The sequence below is a fragment of the Callospermophilus lateralis genome, chromosome 13, assembly GCF_048772815.1.
Source record: "Callospermophilus lateralis isolate mCalLat2 chromosome 13, mCalLat2.hap1, whole genome shotgun sequence".
NCBI lineage: Eukaryota > Metazoa > Chordata > Mammalia > Rodentia > Sciuridae > Callospermophilus > Callospermophilus lateralis.
The window spans coordinates 102,804,351-102,828,376 of record NC_135317.1 but is presented as its reverse complement, the minus strand read 5'-3'; the positions used below and the strand labels follow the sequence as shown (position 1 = coordinate 102,828,376).

Genomic DNA, 24,026 nt, shown 5'->3' with positions numbered 1-24,026 from the left:
GCCTTTAAAAAAATTAAGGGGCTGGAGTTGTGGATCAGCTGTAGAGTGCAAGATCCTTAGCACCACATAAAAATAACTAACTAACTAACTAAATAAATAAATGTATTGTATCCAACTATAAGTTAAAAAAAAATCATCAATATAATTTGGTCCCAATACAAAAGACACATGAATAAATGAGACTAGGCCAAGTGTTTTAACAAGACCTAATTTTTCAAGTCATCTTTGCAATTAGTTCTGCTACTGCAATAATGCTCATCTTTATACAGGAAGTTTGCTCCTCCTGTTCCAGAAGTTATTTTGAGATACAATGATAAATCTGATTGGCAAATAACTGATAATTTTAAGTAGTGAGGACAAATGCTCACAAGGAAAAGAAAACCTTAACCTGTGCCAAATATATGTTTCAGATCATTTGTTAAGCACTATCCCATGGAATTCTGAGGGATCTGATAAAATTGAGACATTTTATAGGATGGCACTAACATAGTTGGCGCTCTATATCCTTGAATTCAACCAATCAGGAATAGAAAGTGCAGTTAGGCTGGGCATAGTGGCTCACACATGTAATCCCAGCTTCAGGGAGGTCTGAAACAGAAAGATACAAAGCTTGAAGTCAGCCTTGGCAACTTAGCTAGACCCTGTCTCAAAAGTAAATAAGTGAGAAAGACTTGAGGATGTAATGCAGTGCACAGATGACTGTTAGTAGTTTTTAGCAATAAAGAATGTTTGAAATAAGGTATGCAAATTAGGGGCGGGGCACTGCAGATCAAATGTGGGGCACTCTAACCACTGAGCAATATCCCCAGACTCCCATGTATGCTAGGCAAGCGCTTTACCACTGAGCTACATCCTCAGCCTCCAAAGGCCCCCAGCCCTTTTTATTGTTTGTTTTGAGACAGGTTCTTGTGAATCTGCTGAGGATAGTATCAAACCTGTAATCCTCCTACTCTGGCTCCCAAGTCACTACCACACCTGCTATATATTTATTTCTTTAGATATAATGCTACTCTACAGTCAATGGACTACAAGGTTGTATAAAGTAACTTTTAATGCATTGGGCAATCAAAAAAATTTGTACTACTACCTTTATTCCAATATTTGCTTTACTGCTATAGCCTAGAACAGAACTCCCTCCCAGAATCCCCAAGGTATACCTATAGATACTCCAAGTTCCTTAGAAATCAGAGAATATTAGAGTTTTTTCCTATTTTCTCTATGGTTCTAATACATATGAAGTCATCCTACATATATTAGAAATCCTATTAATTAGGCTTCTAGGAAGCTACTAGTTAAGAAATCTAGGGAAGGGTGCGGTGACACACATCTGTAATTCCAGAGGCTTGAGAGGCTGAGGCAGGAGAATCATGAGTGCAAAGCCAGTCTTAGCAACTTAAGAAGACCCTAAGCAAATCAGCAAGTCCCCATCTCCAAATAAAATATTTCTTAAAAAGGGTTGGGGATGCGGCTCCATGGTTATGAGCCCCTGAATTCAATCCCCAGTACAAAAAAGGGGGGGGGGAATCAATCAATCAATCCATGAATCTAGGGCCTTAACATTTAGAGTGACACACAAAGGTCAAAATGATATGGACATCCCTCTAAAATCTGGAACAAGACAGGGATGCCCTCTTCACCACTTCTATTCAATATAGTTCTCGAAATACTGGCCAGAGCAATTAGAAAGACAAAAGAAATTAAAGGCATTAAGATAGGAAAAGAAGAACTTAAATTATCACTATTTGCGGATGATATGATTTTATACCTAGAAGACCCAAAAGGGTCTACAAAGAAACTACTAGAGCTAATAAACGAATTCAGCAAAGTGGCAGGATATAAAATCAACACGCATAAATCAAAGGCATTCCTGTATATCAGCAACAAATCTTCTGAACTGGAAATGAGGAAAACTACTCCATTTACAATATCCTCAAAAAAAAATAAAACACTTGGGAATCAACCTAACAAAAGAGGTGAAAGATTTATACAATGAAAACTACAGAACCCTAAAGAGAGAAATAGAAGATCTTAGGAGATGGAAAAATATACCCTGTTCATGGATAGGAAGAACTAACATCATCAAAATGGTGATATTACCAAAAGTTCTCTATAGGTTCAATGCAATGCCAATCAAAATCCCAATGGCATTCTTGTAGAAATAGATAAAGCAATCATGAAATTCATATGGAAAAATAAAAGACCCAGAATAGCAAAAGCAATTCTAAGCAGGAAGTGTAAATCAGGAGGTGTAGCAATACCAGATTTCAAACTGTACTACAAAGCAATAGTAACAAAAACAGCACAGTACTGGTACCAAAACAGGCGGGTGGACCAATGGTATAGAATAGAGGACACAGAGACCAATCCACAAAATTACAACTATCTTATATTTGATAAAGGGGCTAAAAGCATGCAATGGAGGAAGGATAGCATCTTCAACAAATGATGCTGGGAAAACTGGAAATCCATATGCAACAAAATGAAACTGAATCCCCTTCTCTCGCCATGCACAAAAGTTAACTCAAAATGGATCAAGGACCTTGATATCAAATCAGAGACTATGCATCTGATAGAAGAAAAGGTTGGCTCCGATCTACATATTGTGGGGTCGGGCTCCAAATTCCTTAATAGGTCACCCATAGCACAAGAGTTAATAACTAGAATCAACAAATGGGACTTAAACTAAAAAGTTTTTTCTCAGCAAGAGAAACAATAAGAGAGGTAAACAGGGAGCCTACATCATGGGAACAAATATTTACTCCTCACACTTCAGATAGAGCCCTAATATCCAGAGTATACAAAGAACTCAAAAAATTAAACAATAAGAAAACAAATAACCCAACCAACAAATGGGCCAAAGACCTGAACAGACAATTCTCAGGAGGACATACAATCAATCAACAAGTACATGAAAAAATGCTCACCATCTCTAGCAGTCAGAGAAATGCAAATCAAAACCACCCTAAGATACCATCTCACTCCAGTAAGATTGGCAGCCATTATGAAGTCAAACAACAACAAGTGCTGGCGAGGATGTGGGGAAAAGGGTACTCTTGTACATTGCTGGTGGGACTGCAAATTGGTGCGGCCAATATGGAAAGCAGTATGGAGATTCCTGGGAAAGATGGGAATGGAACCACCATTTGACCCAGCTATTGCCCTTCTCGGACTATTCCCTGAAGACCTTAAAAGAGCGTACTACAGGGATACTGCCACATCGATGTTCATAGCAGCACAATTCACAATAGCTAGACTGTGGAACCAACCCCGATGCCCCTCAATAGATGAATGGATTAAAAAAATGTGGCATTTATACACAATGGAGTACTACACAGCACTAAAAAATGACAAAATCATGGAATTTGCAGGGAAATGGATGGCATTAGAGCAGATTATGCTAAGTGAAGCTAGCCAATCCCTAAAAAACAAATGCCAAATGTCTTCTTTGATATAATGAGAACAACCAAGAACACAGCAGGGAGGAAGAGCAGGAGGAAAATATTAACATTAAATAGAGTCATGAGGTGGGAGGGAAAGGGAGAGAAAAGGGAAATTGCATGGAAATGGAAGGAGACCCTCATTGATATACAAAATTACATATAAGAGAATTTGAGGGGGAAGGGAAAAAATAAGGAGAGAAATGAATTACAGTAGAAGGGGTAGAGAGAGAAGATGGGAGGGGAGGGGAGGGGGGATAGTAGAGGATAGGAAAGGTAGCAGAATACAACAGTTACTATTATGGCATTATGTAAAAATGTGGATGTGTAACGATGTGATTCTGCAATCTTTGTAATGTTTTGAATAACCAATAATAAATAAATAAATAAGAATATCATTTGGGAAACCAAGTAAAAAAAAATTCATAAAATATTCCTTTTTCAGATATCATACTTTTCATTGACTTAGAATGTTAATATAACCATAAAGCCTTGAGGTCATCCCTTTTTATTTCTTCTACCCCGTTCTCAGGTTCTCCTTTAAAAAAATAAAAATAAAACCACTTAAAAATGTTTAAAAAAAAATGATATGGACAAAAATAACTGGTACACAGTAAACCAATTAAACCTAATTTACCCCCAAAACCAATTCTTCTCAAGTGTATTTGAAACATTCTCCATGCTAGACCATATACTAGACAATTAAGCAAATCTCAAAAAAATTTTGAAGCATTAAGATAATAAGAATGTTCTCCAGGGGCTGGGGATGTGGCTCAAGCAGTACCGCACCTGCCTGGCATGCGTGCGGCCTGGGTTCGATCCTTAGCACCGCATACAAAAACAAAGATTGTGTCCGCCGAAACTAAAAAATAAATATTAAAAAATTCTCTCTCTCTCTTAAAAAAAAAAAAAAAAAAAAAAAAGAATGTTCTCCAACCATGATGGAATGAAAGAAATTTGGAAAACTCTTAAATATAGGGACGTTAACCCTAACCAACAGGCCAAAAAAGAAATCAAAAAGGAAATTAGAAAATGTTTTTAAATGAATGAAAAAAACACACATACCAAAACTTACACGATACAACTAAAGAGGGTCCAATAGGAAATCTACATAGTTTTAATACTTGTATTTAAAGAGAAAAATGTCAAATCAATAACCTAAGACAGTGGAAAAAGAACAAACTGAACCTAAAGCAAGATGAAGGAAGAAAGTTAACAGTGGAAATTAGAACACAACACAGAAAATCAACAGGGAAAAAAAATAATGAAATACAAAACTTTTCTTTAAGAGCATTACATTTTTTTAGGGGAAACAAATGAAAGGAAAAACAAACTGACAAATCTGAAATGCAAGACTGACCAAGGAGGGGGGAAAAAAGAGAGAGAGAGAAGATTCAAATTACTAGAATCAGAAATGAAAGAGCAACACTACTATTATCCTTACAGGAATAAAAACGTTTATAAAGAATACTATAAGGAACTGAGGTTGTGGCTCAGTGGTAGAGTGCTTATCTAGCACACAAGGCACTGGGTTCAAACCTCAGCACCACAAAAAAATAAATAAATAAAATAAAAGTATTGTGTCCAACTACAACTAAAAAAAAAATTTTAAAAATAGATGAAAAAAATCTAGATGAAATGGGACAAATTCCTTAAAAGGCATAATAAGCTGGGAAAAACTGACTAAAAAAGAAATAGGTAATGGAAGATCTGTTACAACTGAAGAGACTGAATTTTAATTAAAAAACTATGACCTAAGAAAAGTTCAGGACCAGATGGATGCAATGGAAAATTCTATTAAAAAAGTTTTTTAAAGAATTGATACTAATCTTTCATAAACTCTTCAAACAATAGAAGGTACAATAGTCAGCTCATTCTCCAAGGTTAGAATTATGCTGATACTAAAATGAGACACAGAAAAAACAAAACCAAAATACCACTAATATCCAGAAGTCCTCAACAAAACATTAACAGAATCTAGCAGTATATTTTTAAAAACATTATACACCACAACCAAATTGGGTGTGTCCCAGGAATGCAAGGTTAGCTTGACATATGAAAAAAAAAAAATCAATGAATGTAACATGCTACAATGATAGAATAAAAAATAAAACCACATGATTATTTCAAGAAACACAGAAAAGGTATTTGAAAAAATTCAATATCCTTTATCATGATAAAAACACTCAAGAAATTAGAAATTAAACAAACCATGGTCAATTATTTTTCTCACGAGGATCCTAAAACCACTCAATGGGGAAAGAATAACATTTTCAACAAAAGGTGTAGGGACAACTGGATAGCCACATATGCAAAAGAATGAATTTGTACTCCTAAATCATACTGTATTAAAAGAAAGAAGAAGAAAAAGCCCTTAAAGCAGATTAGAGATCCTTAAATATAGGATCTAAAACAATATTTTAAAAATTCACAGGGATGAATTTGCAAAGTGGCACACACTTCTTAAACATTATCTTCTAAGTTAAGGAAACTGGAACAATTTAAGTAACAAAATATAGTTGTACTGTATTATAACCCAAAATATAAAATATCTATTAATGAATCCATATTGGTATAAATAAATGACTGAATAAATTAAAGGGGAAGGAAGAGACAAATTTCCCCATGTAGAAGAATTCCAAATAAATTATGTAAATACACTACCCTGAGGTATAGTTGGCAGAACTCCTTAAGTGTGAGCTAAGTATAGTGATTTCCTTTCAAAAAATACAATATGGAAGGCGGGTACAATTTTACAGTAAAGAAACCTGTCACACACCACTTCAGCCAGGTGATCATGGTCAACATCAACATCTATAAATTATGTTAACAGTGTTAACTCTGTAGTTTTCTTCCCCAAAACTCCTAATCCAGTTTAATCAAGAGAAAAATCATATATGTCAAATTCCATTACAGGAGCATCCTACAATATATCTGAGCAATGCCTCTGTAAACTGCCAACATCATCAAAAATAAGAAGTCTAGGGGATTGTGGCTCATCGGTAAAGCGACCACCTAGCACATGTGAAGCACTGGGTTTGATCCTCATCACCATATATGAATGAATAAGATAAAAGTATTGTGTCCACCTACAAATAAAAACAAATTTTAAAAAATAAGTCTAATAAACTGTCAGAGCCAAGAGAAAGCTGGGGAGATGTAATGACTGAAAGTACTGAGGTATTCTGGATAGAATTCTGGACCAAAAAAGAAAAAAAGGACATTAGGTAAAAATCAAGGAAACCTGAATAAAAATCAATTTTAATTATATCAATATTGGTTCAACTGTAACAAATGTACTAGTCTAATGTATGATGCTAATAATAAGGAAAACTTGGGGAAGAAGTAAGGAAATTCTACCTGCTCAATTTTTCTGTAAACTACTCTAAAATAAAAATGTAAAAAAAAAAAGACTTACATAGTACAACTGAAATTCATATTTGGGTTTGCCTAACTTTACTAATATAAAAATTGCTCCTTAGGTTTGTTAATCATTTGTTGTGGTACTTTGCAAAAATAATCATAATTCCTCCCATCCCTGTAAATACACTCTTTTGTAATTTGACTTTGCTGTTCTTACCATCAAGGGATGGATTCTTTTCCCCAAATGTTCAATCCGGGGGACCATGACTTACTTTGAACAGCTGTATGCAACAGAAGTGATACTGAGAGAATTCCTAAACCTAGATTTTCAGTTTCCATTCTCACTCTCTCAGGATGTGAGGAAGCTTAAACTGACCTGCTTGAGGATGAGACCACAAGAACAAGGGGGGGGGGGGGGGGGGAGTCTTAGCTCATACCACTAAAATGACCAGTTCCAGTCTGAGAAGCCAGATGACTGAAGTTACATTAAATAGCCCCAGTGGAAACCAGCAGAATAACCACTCAGCTAAACCCAGCCCAAATTGCTGATTCATAGAATTGTAAGCAAATAAAATGTTTAAGTGATTTAAGTTTTAGTGTGGTTTTTTCAATAATAGATATCTGATAATTGTTTACATAATGAAAACATGATTTTACATTTATAAATTTCAACACAGCCTTCTGAAGAAACAGTAATACTAAATATAATGTTGATACTGAGTAAGTATATAATTTTTCTGAGTCGTGTTCTTTTCATCACACGACTAAACTACCTGACAATAGAACAATTTAGAGGAGGAAAGATTTATTTTGGCTCATGGTTTCAAGGTTTCAGTCCATAGTCAACTGGTTCCATTGCTCTCACCTGAGGTGAGGTAGAACATCATAGAGAAGGGTATGGAAGAAGGTAGCTGCTCAGTTCATGGCAAGTAGGAAGCAGAGAAAGAGGTGAGGGTGGAAGAGGAGAAGAAGGAACAGTAGAATACAGTCCCCAAGGGCCTGCCCTCAGTGACTTAATTCTCCAAATGCCCCCTGTCTATCATTACCACCTAGTCATCCTTGCAAACTATTAATCCATCAAATTAATCCACTGATAATGTTAAAGTCCTCATGATTCAATTTAATCATGATTCAATGATTCCTACCTCTGAACATTTGCTGCATTGCCTTTAACCCATGAGCCTTTGGGGCATTGCAGATCTAAATCATAACACACATTAACAATCACAACATGCTCAAATTTAGTTTTGTAATTCTGAATCATAATCATCAGTAACTAAATGGAAAAGCAAAATAGTATGTTCTCAAAAGCACAGCAGGACAACAAAGCCCTTTTGATTTAAAAATATGTACCACTTATGCTGGATGTAAATCTATTAAAATTTATTATTTTCCAAATTCAACATACTTAAGTCTTCATCCATGCAGTAGTTTTAATCTCTAAGCAGCATTAACTCTTTTAATGCTGATAAGGATTCATATGCTCAAGTATGTTATCAGTCCTTAATGTTTACAATCTAAAGACTGACGTTTTCCTTACTATTGTCACTTTAGATATCTTCAGCAAGTGAAGCTTGCTTTTCCCTACCTACCTACAAATAATATTTTCCCCTACCAATCACTTAAAGACTATCTCATTTAATCCAATATCATTCTGAGAGTAGCTCTACTAATGAAAGGAAGAAAACAGATAATTAATATAACTTAATGATCTAGTCAAATGTTAACCTTCATCTGTCAACTCCAAAGCCTTTACCTTTTCCACTATAACACAATGCCTTCCAACTTTCAGTATGGGTAATTTTTTATAATCCTTAATAATTATCATAATAGTATGCTACAACTGAACTAAAATCATGCCTGTTTTTGTCTTAACCAGACGATGACTAGACTGATTGAATGATTCTGGCGATCAAACCTGGAGCTTTGTGTATGCTAGGCAAGTGCTCCACTACTGAACTATATCCCCAGCCTCATGACTGGTTTTAAATAGAAACTCTGGAACTGATTTAGCCTACATATTAAAAACAAACAGAAAACCAAACCAAACCGAACACAACAAAAACAAAAACACAACAGGTTGCAGAACTACTCTTTCTTTAGAAGATAATTACAAGGATAACTCTGTTTTGTTTTGAATATTTTATTAGAACATTTCCATTGGGAAATAATCTGGGCAGTAAAACAAAATGAATCCAAATTTAATATATACATTTTCCCCCCTTTGGATACTATAGGATGAAGTATAATATACTTACAAAAGAATGTACTGATCAAGAGTGTTCAGCTCAATGAATTGCCACAAAGACATACATTACCAGCACCCTAAAAGACTCCCTTACCACAATCCCCTCCTCAAAGTCAATACTATTCTAATTTCTAACAGTTTTATGATCATCAGTATTTATTCTTTCCTGCAACTTTTTTTTTAACCTTTCCACTAGATTTTCATTTTAAACTGTTAAAAAGCACTCCAGTTAATATGACCACGATTATTAAGCTATCCTTTATGAACTCATTTTTGGAACAGTGATGACATGTATATTTTGAACATAGCAGATTTCTGAAGAACTATGAATGAATCTAGAAGTGGTCAACAAAGAGAAAACAGACTCAGAACAAGTGAACTGCACATGCAACATATCTCTTTTGCAATAGGTGGGTAATACCTGAGTATACATTCTGACCCCCGGATTTTTTTTTTTTTTTGCATTAAAGAAAAAAAATCGAATGCATTTTATGATAAAAATAACATAACAATATCAGTATTACTAAAATATATGGTCTCTTTAATCTACTGACCAGAGTTTAATAACATTTTCATTAACTTCTGGGGTTTTTTTGTGCAGACTGACTATATTCCTGCCCTTTTTTCACTCTTTACTTTTAGACAGGGCCTCCCCAAACCACCAAGACTGTCCTAAAACTTACAATCCTCCTTCAGCCTCCTAAATTACTGAAATTACACACATGCCACCATGCCCCAAATTTGTTCATCTTTATGGACTATGCCTTATTGAATTTCCAGAAAATAATGTTACAATGAATTTTAATAGAAAATACTTTTAAAATATTGCTTCAAGTAGCCAGGCCTGGTGGTGTACAACTGTAATCCCAGTAGCTCAGGAGGCCGAGGCAGAAGGATTGTTGAGTTCAAAACCAGACTCAGCAACTCAGGGAGGCCCTAAGCAACTCGGCAATTAAGCGCCCCTGGGTTCAATTCCTGATACCAAAAAAATGCTCTAAGAAAAGGAGGAAGAGGAAGGGGAAAAAAGAACAGCTCATTGTTCCACTTTAGAATTATTTCTAGACTATTATTGCAGACAAAATTTCATTTTGGAGAATTTAAAAGAATGAAGAAATTGCTACATGAACTCCAAGTGCAGAAGCTTACAGCTACAATGTATATTATTTATACTGCATTATTTTTATCTTTGCATAAAGTGGTTTGGGAACAGGAATATGAATTGCAGAAGATGACGGTTTTGCTAATTTCCAAGTAGCTGCTACTGTAAGAAACTTAAGGATTTGTTGCTAATATATCAGAATATAAAACACTTCTTCAAATGGTGTAATGATAATCTTCTAGGGATTAAATTCATGCTTAGGTTTGTACAGTGTGTTCAGGGAAGTGGGACTAAAAGGGCAAACTAAGTCTAACTGCTGTGGGATACACAACAAACATAAATCTACTCATATTACTCTTCATTCTTTGGCAAAAATAGGAACCATGGTTTTTCTTCCACCAAAAAATTATGAACAGGGCTGGGGTTGTAGCTTAGTGGTAGAGCACTTGCCTAGCATGGAGGCACTGGGTTCAATTCCCAGCACCTCATCTAAATAAATAAAGGTAAATTGACAACTGAAAAAATTTTTTTTGAAATGAATAGCTTGTCCCACTCTTAACCCAACTCTAAGCCTTTCCCCATTTCTCTACACATTCATGTGAATTCCCTCAGAAGGCCTTCTCTAATTACCTTATCTAAAACTGATACCCTAATCCCAACCCCTCTTCATCCAACATGCTATGATGCTATGCTTTACTTATTTTGTTATAGTATATACCAGCCATTACTAAATTCCATAAAGACATGGATTTTTTTTTTTTGTTTCTATCTCTAACCTTTTTTGAGTCATTCTATGTGCCAAGGACTATTTCTAAGTATTGTTCATCGATTATCTAACTTAATCCTCAAAATAACTCTGTTAGATACCATTATTAGATTAGAGCTCAAGAAATTGAAGCATGGATGTTAGTGCTAATCACATGGTAACTAAACTTATCCCATTATTAAATTTGTAATTCCTTCTGTAATTTTTATTTCTTTGGTGAAACCATTTTTAGACAACCTGACATATCTGGTAAGCATCTCAGATTCCATCCTCTTCTACCCCCATTTAAATATTAACTCTTGCATCTATAGCTTACTTTCTATCCCTATTTCTCTGGTTGAACTCTTATTTGCTCATTTATTTAAAAAAAAAAAAACAAACTTATTGAGCATCTACTATGTGCCAGACAGTGCCCTAGGAACTCAGGATACAGCCCTGATGATCTGGACCACACAGTAACTTCTTAACTGAGCTTTTAGTCCAGCCTACTTCTTGACTTCCTCCATCCTCATCATAATTGCCAGTCATTTAACTATGTAATATTATTTTACGACAAACAACTCAATGTATATAAAGAGCAAAAGATTTGAAAAGACATTTCACAGAAGACGATATCTAAATGGTCCATAAGTATACAAGATGTTGTATGAAGAGTTATTATAAGGTAAAATTTTATTTTAACACTCTGAGTACAATGAATTAATGTTTAGTCAATTACCAGGGGAACAGGTACTATTTAACATTCAGTGATGCTTAGGGTTGGGGGTATAGCTCAGTGGTAGAACAAATGCTTGGCACATTTAAGAACCTGGGCTTAATGCCTAGCACCAAGGAAAAAAATTCAACAATGCCTTCAAAAGAATATTACCTGTACTAGGCTTTGTAAAATTCAAAGTCGTTATTATTATTATTTACTATTTTAGTTGTAAATGGACACAATATCTTTATTTTGTTTATTTTTTTGTGGTGTTGAAGATCGAACTCAGTGCCTCACACATGCCAGGCAAATACTCTACCACTGAGAAAAAACACCAGCCCCTAAACTATTCTTATATGCATTTAAAAAAGATTTCGGCATTTTTTATTCTAAGAATTTCCTTATTTCAAAAACCATCAAATGCATGTCTAGCATATATAAAGCCATGGGTCCAGTCCCTAGATCCCCCACTACACACACACACATCCTTATAATATAATCTACAGAAGCTATCTTAGTTAATTTCTGTCTATAATTCTGTTATGATGATAAAATATTTTCCCTTCAGATGTAATCCTTTTTAGGCTACAAAAATAATTTCCATTACTAATATAAATTGGCTTAGTTATAGAAGTAGGCTTTCATCAACTCTAAACATACACAGTAAAATGACATTTCCCTTCCCCCATGAAACTGACTCAAATAATGGATCAATTCAAAAACCCCACAATATGCCAGGTGCAGTGGTACATGCCTATAATCCCAGCAATATGGAAGACTGAGTCAGGAGGACCGAAAGTTCAAGGTCAACCTCAGCAACTTAGTAAGATACTGTCTCAAAATAAAAAAGGGGGATGTAGTTCATTGGTTAAGTACCCCTAGGTTCAATTACCAGTACTAAAACAAACAAAACCCACAACTTGACTTCTTAAAAAACGATTTATTTTTTTATTTTGGTGTTGGTGTGTGTGGGGGGGGTGTGGGGGGATTAAACCCAGGGGCACTTAACCATTGAGTCACACCCCTAACCCTTTTTATTTTATTTAGAGACAGGGTCTCAAGTGAGTTGCTTAGCATCTCACTAAATTGCTGAGGCTGGCTTTGAACTCTTGATCCTCCTGCCTGAGCCTCCCAAGCTTCTGGGAGGCATTATTTTTTTAATAAATTTAATTTAATGATAGGCTAGATTTAAGCAGAATGACAGTTTTAATCAAAACAGATGAGGCCCGGGGATACAGTTCAGTTGGTAGAGTGCCTGCCTTGTGTGCACAAGGCCCTTGGTTCAATCCCCACCAAAAAAGAAAGAAAGAAAAAGGCAAACTGCTCTCAATGAGGTATTTAGTATAAAAATTCACATATGGGGCTGGGGTTGTGGCTCAGTGGTAGAACACCTGCCTCACACACATGAGGCACTGGGTCTAATCCTCAGCACCACATAAAAATTATGTCCATCTACAACTAAAAAAAAATAAATAAAATTCACATATACAATAAGGATTTTAAAAGCAGTAATTACAGGGAAAACATTTCAAAATGAAGATTAAAATTTAGGTGTTTTAAAAGTATAGTACATACATATGAAAGACTACTATGTTTTTTTCCCCTCTGTGATACTAGGAATTGAACCCAAGGGGGTATTCTACCATTGAGTTACATCCCCAGACCTTTTTATGTTTTAGTTTAAGACAAGGTCTCACTAAGTTAATCAAACTGGTTTTGAACTTGCCTTAGCCTCCCAAATTGCTGGGACTACTACTACAGAATGTCCTCACAAAAAAGGCTTTGTCAGCAAGTATAACTAGTACAGAGAGGGTAAAATCAAGACCATATACAGTGTAGCCACCTTTACCAAAAGACTAAGTACAAATACAACTTACCTGAAAAGTAAAAGAGACTGATATAAGGCATACACACGTGTGTGTGCACACGTGTGTATGCGCACGTGCGTGTGCATGTGAGAGAGACAGAAAGACAGAGATACACACTGGAGATTGAACCCAGGAGTGAGAGACAGACACTGGGGATTGAACCCCGGGGGAGAAAAGGAGGGGGGGAGAGAGAGGGAGAGTGAGAGGGACACACACACACTGGGGATTGAACCCAAGAGAGAAAGAGAGAGACAGACACTGGTGATTGAACCCAGGAGAACACTGGACTACACTAACCCCCATATCTTTCTTTCTTCCTTTATCTCTTTTTCTTTCTGCAGACAGGTTCTTTCTATGTTGCTCAGGCTGGTCTTGAACTCCTGAAGACTAGAGTCATCCTCACGCCTCATACCTGACAGCATAATATTTTAAATTACAAAGTATATAATTAGTCCCAAATAACCTCTTCAAAGGTGCTTATAACTTATAAAAGCAACCCAGTGGCAATCCCAAGAGAAAACCAGAAAAAGGAGATCCAGATTTTAATCCCAACTCTGCCATTTATTGGTTCTGAGACCTATATATCATCCCTAAATATTCAAAAGGTTTAGAGAAAAATACAAAAGAAAAAGATAGCTCCAGATTTTAGGGACAAAGAAGAATGGAATAAAAGATGTTATGAAGAGAAACATGAAAAACCTTACTATTAGGATTAGAAAGTACTGAAAATACAGGCTTAAGAAAAAAATGTAAATTGTTTAAGTTCCTCAGAGTGAAGATAAATAAAGAACTAAACCTTGAACATGTAAGTGCTTTTCAATGTGCAGCCATTTACCATGTGTGTTTATTAAGCCCTTGAAATGTGCTGGTGAGACTGCGGACTAAATTAAACGTTATTTAATTAAAATGTAAATTTATCCAAACATCAGACTATTATTCAGTGGTAAGACGAAATGGGCTTTCAAGTCATGAAAAGATATGAAAGAACCTTAAACACATTTCGCTAAGTGAAAGAAACCATTATGAAAAAGTTACATACTGTATGACTTCAACCATGTGACATTCAAGAGGCAAAACTATGGAAACAGTAAAAAGATCAGTGCTCACCAGGGGTTTAGAGGGAGATGAAAGAGAGAAAGAAAAAATGAAACTCAAGGCATTTTTAAGGCAGTAAAACTGTTCTTCAAGACTCTACAATAGAGTGGACACATAACATCAGCCATATGACAAAACTCACAGAATTGTACAATGACACAAGCATGAAACCTAACGTAAACCATGGGTTTTATTTGTTTTAACCCAAGGGTGCTCTAATACTGTACTGTATCCCCAGATCTGTAAATTTATTTTTATATTTTAGACAGGGTCTTGCTAATGTGCCCAGGCTGGTCTAGAACTTACAATCCTCCTGCATCAGCCTTCCAGAGTAGCTAACCTAATATCTGTAGTTAATTATGATTAATAATGGTTCATCAAATTTAACAAATGCATTTTAAGAAATGCACTATACAAATACAAAATGCCAACACAGGAAACTCTGAGGGAATTCTACTTTTTATACATTTTTTCTATAAACCAGAACTTAAATAATACATGCAGCCAGCAGCTGGTATTGAACAGCACAGGCAAATGTAAAAATGAAAGATTGAGGGCTGGGGTTGTGGCTCAGCGGTAGAGCGCTTGCCTGACAAGTGTGAGGTCCTGGGTTCAATCCTCAGCACACATATAAATAAATAAATAAGAGATCCATTGATAACTAAAAAATATTTTTTAAAAAATGAAAGATTGATATGGGAAGAAAATGAGAATGGTAATATTAAGAATTATTTCAGGAATGGGGCTGGGTTTTTAGCTCAGCAGTAGAGCGCTTGCCTCACACATGCAAGGCACTGGGTTCGATCCTTAGCACCACATAAAAATAAATAAAGATATTGGTCCATCTAAAACTAAAAAAAAATAATAATTTTTTTAAAAAAAGAATTATTTCAGGAAGAGGGTAGAAGAAAGTGGATGAACATGATCAATGCATGATATGCAATATCAGCGAATCCCATAAATGTGTACAATTAATGTTTTAATAATTACTTTAAAAAATACTTTATTTCTGACTGCCACTACATGTACAGTTAATTCTAAATTATACAGTTTTTATGTTGCTTTAATATTAAAATATTATACAAATTTTTCAAACATTTTAAATAAAAACCTTTCTAAAATTACTTTTGTAAACAGAACTTAAAGAACATAAAATGTATTAAATGGATACTAGTTATTAGGTACGACAGTAAAAATATATATTATATCATTTAAATTTCCAAACAACCTTTAAAAAAAGATATTACAATTTCTGTTTTTAGAAATGAGGAATTATAAAGTTTGAAGCAGAGCCCCTGCCTAGCATGCATGAGGCCCTAAGTTCACTCCCTAGAACTGCAAAAAAATAAAAACTCCAAATGCTACTGACGCAAATATGAAAGCACAGAAATTCAAATATTATAGACTTGATCTTTTCCTACAAAAAATTTACTTTACTGAGTTGTGAATATTTCTGTAAAAAGGAGAGAAAGATTAGTTTCAAAATTTAAATCCTTATTTTGGACTAGACAGAGGGGAGTGAAAATAGGGGAGGGGACGTGGGGGTAGGAATGACAGTAAAATGAATTGGACCCTATGTGCATATATGATTACATGACCTGTGTAACTCTACATCATGTACAACCAGACAAATGAGAAGTTATACTCCATTTATATATGATTTGTCAAAATGCATTCTATTGTCAAGTATATCTAAGTAGAACAAATTTTTTTTAAAAAATTAAATTCTTCCATTTAGATCTCTCCACTACAAATCTTTACTAATAACAAGAAATGTACTTTTCACTGTTCATCATACATTTCAAGATTTCAATTAATTAGAAGTATTATTCTGAATTAAAGATATTAGTCCATTTTTATTATTCTTTATTTTTTTTAAAAAAGCGTTACAAATCAATCGCCTCCATAATCATCTCAAAAATAGGATCAAGACTAAGGTTTCTAGAATTTATTCAAAACACCAGTTGTGGTGGCACAGACTTGTAGCCCCAGCTACTCAGGAGGCTGAAGAAACAGGAGGATCAATTGAGGAGCTCACAAGTTTGAGACCAGCCCAGGCAACACAACAAGACTCCCTAAAATTATTCAACAATAAATTAATAAACGTCATGTCAGGCAAATCATAACTTTAGTGTTCTCAAAGATTAACTGAGTAGTTATAAAGTTGGAGTCAAAGATATGAAAGAATTTCAATCTAATTCTAAAAGTCTAATTCTAATGTAACCTCAAGTAACGTATTTCAATTTCTTCTGTATATTAAGAAAAACTAAAAGGCAAACATGTTCTAGATAAGAGATTAAATAAGTATCAATTGCTCACATTTGTATAGAACATTAAATTTTAGTTAATTTCCACAACTCAATGAAGAAATAGAGTTTAAGAAACTAAACTCTTTTGATTAAAGCTAAAACCAAAAACAGCTGTGGCTCTCAACAGTTTCTTCCATATTGAGTTCCTGACAGCATGTTTATGGTATCTAAAGAAGGGATGCAAAGAATGAGCAACCCTACATGCATGATTATTCCCAGCAAGCACACCCCAAAGGTTTTTTGTTGTCATTGTTGTTTTTGTTTGTTTTTGGCAATTTCACTTGTACGTAGTGTCTTCCTCAATCTTGTTTGAATTTAATTTCATTTAAATCCACAGAAATAGAAAGCAGAATAGTGATTGCTAGGGATTAGCAATTGCTAGGGGAATTTGGGGGTGATGAATTAAAGTGGTAGTTGCACAACACTGTAAATATACTAAATGCCACTAACTGTTCACTTTGAAATGGTTAATTTTATGTAATGTGATTTTTTTCCCCTCAGTAAAAAATTGTATGCTAATACATAGATAAAACTGACTCCCTGAAAAATCTTTACTTCTTCAAAAACACTGCTGAGCTGGGCGTGGTGGTGCATGCCTGTAATTCCAGCCACTGGCTGGAGGTAGGAGGATCCTGAGTTCAAAGATGGCCTCAGCAACTTAGGGAGGCACTTGCAACTTAGGGAGACCCTGTCTCTAAATAAAATATAAAAAAAGGGCTAGGGATATGGCTCGATGGTTAAGCACCCAAGTTCAATTCCCATACCAAAAACAAGGAAAAAAAAAAAAAAAACACTGCTACTATATCCTAATGTTATTTGGATCTTATGAGATTTTTAGATAAAAATGTACAAGTTAAATTATTATTATATATGCACAGTAATAATCACTGAGGGGCATAACCAATGCCAGAAAAACATTATGAATTAATAATTAGTTTCTCACCTAGTATACAGAAAGCAAACAAAAATATTACATAAGAAGTAAACAGGCACAAGTCTAACAATGGATAAAAATAAATATACTGAAGCTAATTGTCTTGGGTACATAGGGAAACATTACTGAAGATTGGTAAACCTCACACTTGAAAATATTAGAAATATAATAAATACTTAGAGGGGCTGGAGTTGTAGCTCAGAGATAGAGCACTTGCTTAGCATGTGTGAGGCACTGAGTTAGATCCTCAGCACCACGTAAAAATAAATAAAATAAAGCTATTGTGTTTATCTACAACTAAAAATATATTTTTAAAAAAGAAATACTTAGAGAAACTCTGGACTCATAAAAATCCCTTTGTGTAAATGCCTATAACTTCCAAGGCCTGTCCAAATCCACTCTGGACTCCTTGATTAAGTAAAAGAAAAGGGGATCTTAAAATGGATCCCAGAGAACAGGCTCATTTTAAAATTTGACTATTTTGTTATACAGGTCAATCTAAGAAGTTAAGTCCTCTGAATCAAATTCTAAAGAATACCTAACCCCTGAGCATAGACAGGGCCAAAGCTAAACCAGGTCAGAATACTGTGCCAAGGAACATCCTGATCTGAGGTGTTCCTCTAACAGGGATCATTTATCAGTTTTCATTTTGTTGGATGCTGACTGCTTTCAAGATATATGCAAAAGAGACTGACTAGATCCCATCAAACTCCACATCAAATCCTAAGATATAAAGAAAAAAATAAAATCCTTCAGAATTCTAAATGCCTAAAGAAAAAAAAATTTAGAAATGAATAATTATAAATATTAGCTGACCAAACTTTAACAGCATTGAATGTTATTAATTTTTAAATTTTCACAAAATATTTTAAAGGTACCATTTAGTAACTATTTACATAACATGTTAAAATCATGAAACAATCACAGCAAGGTCACAAATCTGTCCTATATAAACGATATAAATTTCTATATTTCATAGCATTCAGATCTAATAAAAACAAAAGCAAGTGTTACTTTGTGGTTTGCAAGACTGAACAATTTCTTCACCATATAAGTGAATATTTGGCAGGGTACAAATAATATTAAAAAGGAAATTAGAGGTAAGGGCAAGTACAGTATTATAAAACTGTTCACAGTTAAAAAAAAAAAAAACTGTCATCACTGAAGATGTTTCAAGGTTTTTTTGTTTTGTTTTGCAGTACTTGGGACTGATCCCAGGGGCATGTTACCATGAAGCTGCATTCCCAGGCCTTTTTGAGATAGTCTCCCTAAATTGCCCCACTAGCCTCAAACCTGTGATCCTTGTCCTGCTTCAACCTTCTGAGTTGCTAGGATTACAGGTGAGCACCACTGTGCCCAAGTTGCTTCAAAGTTTAATAGTGACACATGGTGACAGCAGTAAAGCAGCTGGGACATAAAACCCAGGTGGGTCTGAGTAAGCTCTTTTATCTAGTAATTATGTGACTTTTTTGCTAGTTATTTAGCTTTTTCCAGCCTCAGAGTCTACACCAGTAAAATATCTCAGGTGGCAGGATCCCAAATTCAAAGCAGCCTCAACAACTTACAGAAGCCCTGAGCAACTCAGGAGACCCTGTCTCAAAATAAAAAATAGAAAAAACAGAAAGAGTTGGTATATGGCTCAGTGGTTAAACATCCCTGGTACCAAAATAACCCACCAATACTGTAGCATAACTAGAAGGATTAAATGAGACGTTTTTACTCACTCAAAAAATATGCTCTGAAAAAAATGTAATTTTATTTTATCTGAAATTCCCTTTTCCAATATCTTCAAATGAATCAAACATATGTTAATTATAATTCTTAAAATATTGTTCCAAAATAAAGGAAATGTTTAAATATTACTGGAGAAAATATGAACTGAAATGAGACCCACTGAACTTGAAGATATGACAATAGAGGAATCACAAATTACATAACAGGTTTTTCTGGCATTGGGGATTAAACCCAGGGGTCCTTCACCAATAAGCTACATCCATGGTCCTTTTTATTTTTTATTTTCTGTGTGTGTGTGTGTGTGTGTGTGTGTGTGTTGCTGAAAATTGACCTGAGGGCCTCCTGCATGCCAGGCAAGCACTCTACATCCTCAGCAGGTCCTTTTAATTCTGAGACAGGATCTTGCTAAGTTGCTTAGGGCCCTGATAAATTACTGAGGCTGGCCTCGAATTTATAATCCTCCTGCCTCAGCCTCCAGAGTCATTAGGGTTACAGGTGCAGGCCACCTCCATGGGCTTTTATGATAGTTTTGACAGATAAATAAACAATTCCCTAAAAAACTGCTCAATATTAAACAGAAAATAGGGACCCAGACTCAATCCAAAAATTACTGGCTCAATATTCAATTCCAAATAGAAAATTTTCCCACTTAAAAAATCTTTGTTTCAGGAAAATGTTATTAAATGATGTAAATAAATCCATGATACAACATAATGAGTTTTTTTTTTTTTTTTTTTTCCCCACAACCAAGCACACTGAATACTTGAAAATTACAAACTCACAAATCAGTACAATTGTTCTAATAGACTTTGGGGCACAAATAAATTTAAGCATCCCTATAATATAGACTTTACTTGGACTCTATGGGCTGAGAGGAAAAAGTGTTCTTTCTATATTACTTATTCCCAAAAAGGTCACATTAGCAGGAGCCATGTGAAAGCTGAACATCCACAACATTATTTATGGTAGGCATAAAATGAACATTCTTTCACTCCAAATCCTAAACAACTTAGGTTAGACTCCATGTTCACTCAATTGCTAGTGTATTCACCACCAATTTTTGTGGAAGAACTAAGAACTAGGATAGTGTTACTTATTAAACTTCACATAACCCGACAATGCTTTCGATTATTGCAAACAGGAACCCATCCTTATCAGAAATTTACCCTTAAAATAGATCAAAGATAGTAACTGGTTTCTTGTCTGCCCAACTCAATCTTCCTCTCTAGAATATGAATAAATCCCTTAGATGAACCCTGCAATTGAAAGTTAAAAAACAGTGGAAAGCAATGTTCTTGGATATATCCAAGCAATTTTAATATCAATTTCTGTGCTCGAAGTTACAATCTGGAAGATAAATAACTTAGATCTTTTCTTTCTTCTTCACTTGGAAATTAATGTGGTAAATGCCTTGAAAACTTAAGTTTAGAAAAATTAGTGGCTAACTTTGAAGGCTGAGACACTACTACAGTACATAGGAGCAAACAGAATGGAAGAGCTGTCTGTCTCCTTCAGCGTAAACACAACAGAACCATAGCTGTTTCTAATATTTGAAAAGTACTGGTAAAAGTTTTGAAATCTTACAAAATGTGCTTTTGATATTTCAAAGCCAAGAGGCAAAAGTTGGCCTTTTGAATAATTTTAGGACAAAATTAGGAAAAGGCGAGATTAGAACACCAGACAGGACCCCAGAAGCACCTCTCAGGGCTGAAGAAATGCTTCCTGAAGTCCATTTTATGCTGCTTAATGCTCCTTCGGCTGCACGTTAATAATTCAAAACGGCTCGTCTGAATAAAAGTTCTATCCCAACATTACAATTTGCGCGTTGCCAGTCAGTGGCTTTGTCTGAGTTTCTCGGGCTGTTCCGGGCTCTCAAGAGGTATCGCTGCCTGCTCCACAGGGCCCTAGTCTCAGGTCGCCGTCCCCCGGGACGCGGCACAACCGCTGCCGGGAGCCGCCGCTCCGGGCCGTCTGCAGAGGGACACCCTCCACCCCGGCTACAGCCACTCGGCTGCGGTGGTGGTGGCACTTGGGCCGCTTTTTGTTTTTTCCTGAAGACACCTGCACACGCAATTTCCCCTCGCCGACAGGAGAAGGAAGACTGGGCCGTCGTCCCGGAGCCCGGGGAAAAGGACCCCGCGGGCCTCGGCGGCCAGCGGAGCGGCCTGCCCGCTGCCGCCCCGCCCGCCGCCGCCCGCCCCGCTGCACTGGCTGCGCGACCCGGCCCGGCGCCCCCGCCCCGGCTCGCGCGGCGGCCTGAGGCCTGCGGACGCCGGCTGCGGACGGGCCCGGCCGCCGGCGGCGCAGGGCGGGACGAACCTCCGCCGCCGCCCATTGTTCCCCGCCGCGGCCGCCGCTCGCTCACCGCGCTGGTCCGAGCAGCAGCTCCTCTCAGCTCCGCGTCCCCGCGGCCGTCGCCACCGCCGCGGCAGCCGCCGCCGCCGCCGCTGCTACCATCGACGCTGACTCTGTCCCAGGCCGCCGGGCCTCGGCCGCTGCCGCCAGCGCCGCCTCCAGCCCCCCACCTGCTGCTGCCGAGGCCGCTCCTGCAGCAGGGGCCATCTTGTAGGCCGGCCTCCTCTTCCTCCTCCGCGTCCTCCGCCGCCCCGCCGCTCGTTGTCCTCGTCCCCTTCCTCTTCCTCAGACTCCGGCCCGCCCCGGAGACAGGGGCGTGGCCCGGAGAGGCTCCGCCCCCGGGGCGGGGCGGGCGGTGGAGTCGCCCGCGCGCGGCCGGGCGGGGGTGCTGCGAGCGCCCTCGGGCCGGGACAAGTGGAGGTGGGCTGCTCGGCGGCGCCCGCGTCCCGGCTGCGGTCCCACGCTCCCGGAGTGGACCGTCCCTTCCACGTCTCCCCGACGTGTGCGTTTCCCTCTACCCTCTGTCCAGGCTCCCCGCCACACCGGCTTTGCCCTTTCGCCACCCTGCTCCTAACGTCCCCAAAGAGTTGCGCCTCCCCCGCAGGGAACCACCCAGAGGCCAGGCCAGTCGCTGCTCGGAAACGTCTTTGGAACAACATGAACAATAAGAACTATAAGGGGTGGAAAGGGACAGCTTCCGCCTGGAAGAGCTCCTGCATCTGGATGCTAACCTGTGACTGCAAAGTTTCTTGCTCCTTATGAAAAGGATGTTGTCTGGGTTTGAGAATGGGAGAGAGCTTCAAGGCAGGACCATTTAGCCAATCCCCTGCTTTTGAGAAGGGATAGAAATGCAATTCATTTAATATCGTACAAATTTTGTTAATTTCAACACCCATTTAATAGTCTCCACCCCACTCTGCGATTTGCTTCAATTCTTGGCCAAGAGAGCAGAGAATTCGTTCTTCTGTCCTTTCTTCATTATGTACATCAATCAAAGAAAAAAATTGTTAAGGAACTTCTGTCCCTAACTTAATAAAGTGAATCTCTGTGACGCATAGTTTTTATGTTATTTGTAAAACATATCACATATCTTCTTAAACTTGCCAAGGAAGAACTCTTTTTAGTTGATAACACTGCCAGCAACTGAGATTTCAGCTCTTTAGAAGACCTACTGATGTCTCTATATTGATTAAATATATTGCCTTTGAGGTGGGCTAAATCTATACCTTCCTGTCAGCCTACTGAATACAGCAGTGTCCTCTTAGCTGAAGTTTCTGTGATATGTCATCCTTAGAAAACTGCTGTCTGGAAATATTAAATGGAAAATTCCAGAAATAAACAATTCATGAGTTTTAAATGATTTGCTATAGTATAATGTTATAATTGCCCTATTTTATTACTGTTGTTAATCTCTTACTGTGCCTCATTCATAAATTAAACTTTATCATAACTATGTATGTGCAGAAGAAATGTATATATTATGTATTTATTATATAAATATTATATATATGTATGTTATATATATACATACATATATGTATACACACACACAAACACAGAGTTCAGTACTATCCTTTGTTTCAGGCATCAGCTGAACATCTGGGAACATATACCTGCAGATGAGGGGTTAACTTTTATAGTAACTCCAGTGCTACAGAGATTAAATCTCTACTACCACAAGGGGATGAAGTTAGCCTGTGCTAATCTAAAGGCTGTCTCTTGGAGAGAGAGTTCCCACCTCCAACAGCCAGGCCTCTGTCTCCTGCAAGGAAAAACAGATTAATCTGTTCCTCTTGCTTTTCCTCCTCCTCCCTTCTCCCTCCCAGGGAACCTTCCACAACAGAAGGTTTTAGCTGCTGTTGCTAGGCAAACGTGCCAACTTCCCTGTTTAGGTGAAACAAGTGACTCAACTTCCATTATAAGCAACCTAGATAATATAATTTCTTTGAAATATTAATAGCTGTACCTCAGTTGGTAAAGACCCTTCAAAGATCCCTTATAAAATATGATTTTGAAAGTTAAATTTATTTTTATTTTATTAATATCTCAACTAAAATAAGTTTAAAAGAGGAGCTTCTCAAAATTCATTTAAATGATATAGCTAAGCAGAAATATTTTACA

The 24,026-nt window shown here is 36.9% G+C and overlaps 1 protein-coding gene across 3 annotated transcripts in view; it reads right to left on the bottom strand.

Annotated features, from left to right (window-relative positions):
- Nucleotides 1–22,166, bottom strand: part of Rc3h1 (ring finger and CCCH-type domains 1) — an 85,025-nt gene extending 62,859 nt beyond the window's left edge. For all 3 annotated transcript variants that reach the window (XM_076831886.1, XM_076831888.1, XM_076831889.1), the window contains exon 1: nucleotides 21,916–22,166. The gene's annotated coding sequence lies outside the window, so the exon portion shown is untranslated. The remainder of the gene's footprint in view (nucleotides 1–21,915) is intronic.
- Nucleotides 22,167–24,026: the final 1,860 nt, after the last annotated feature.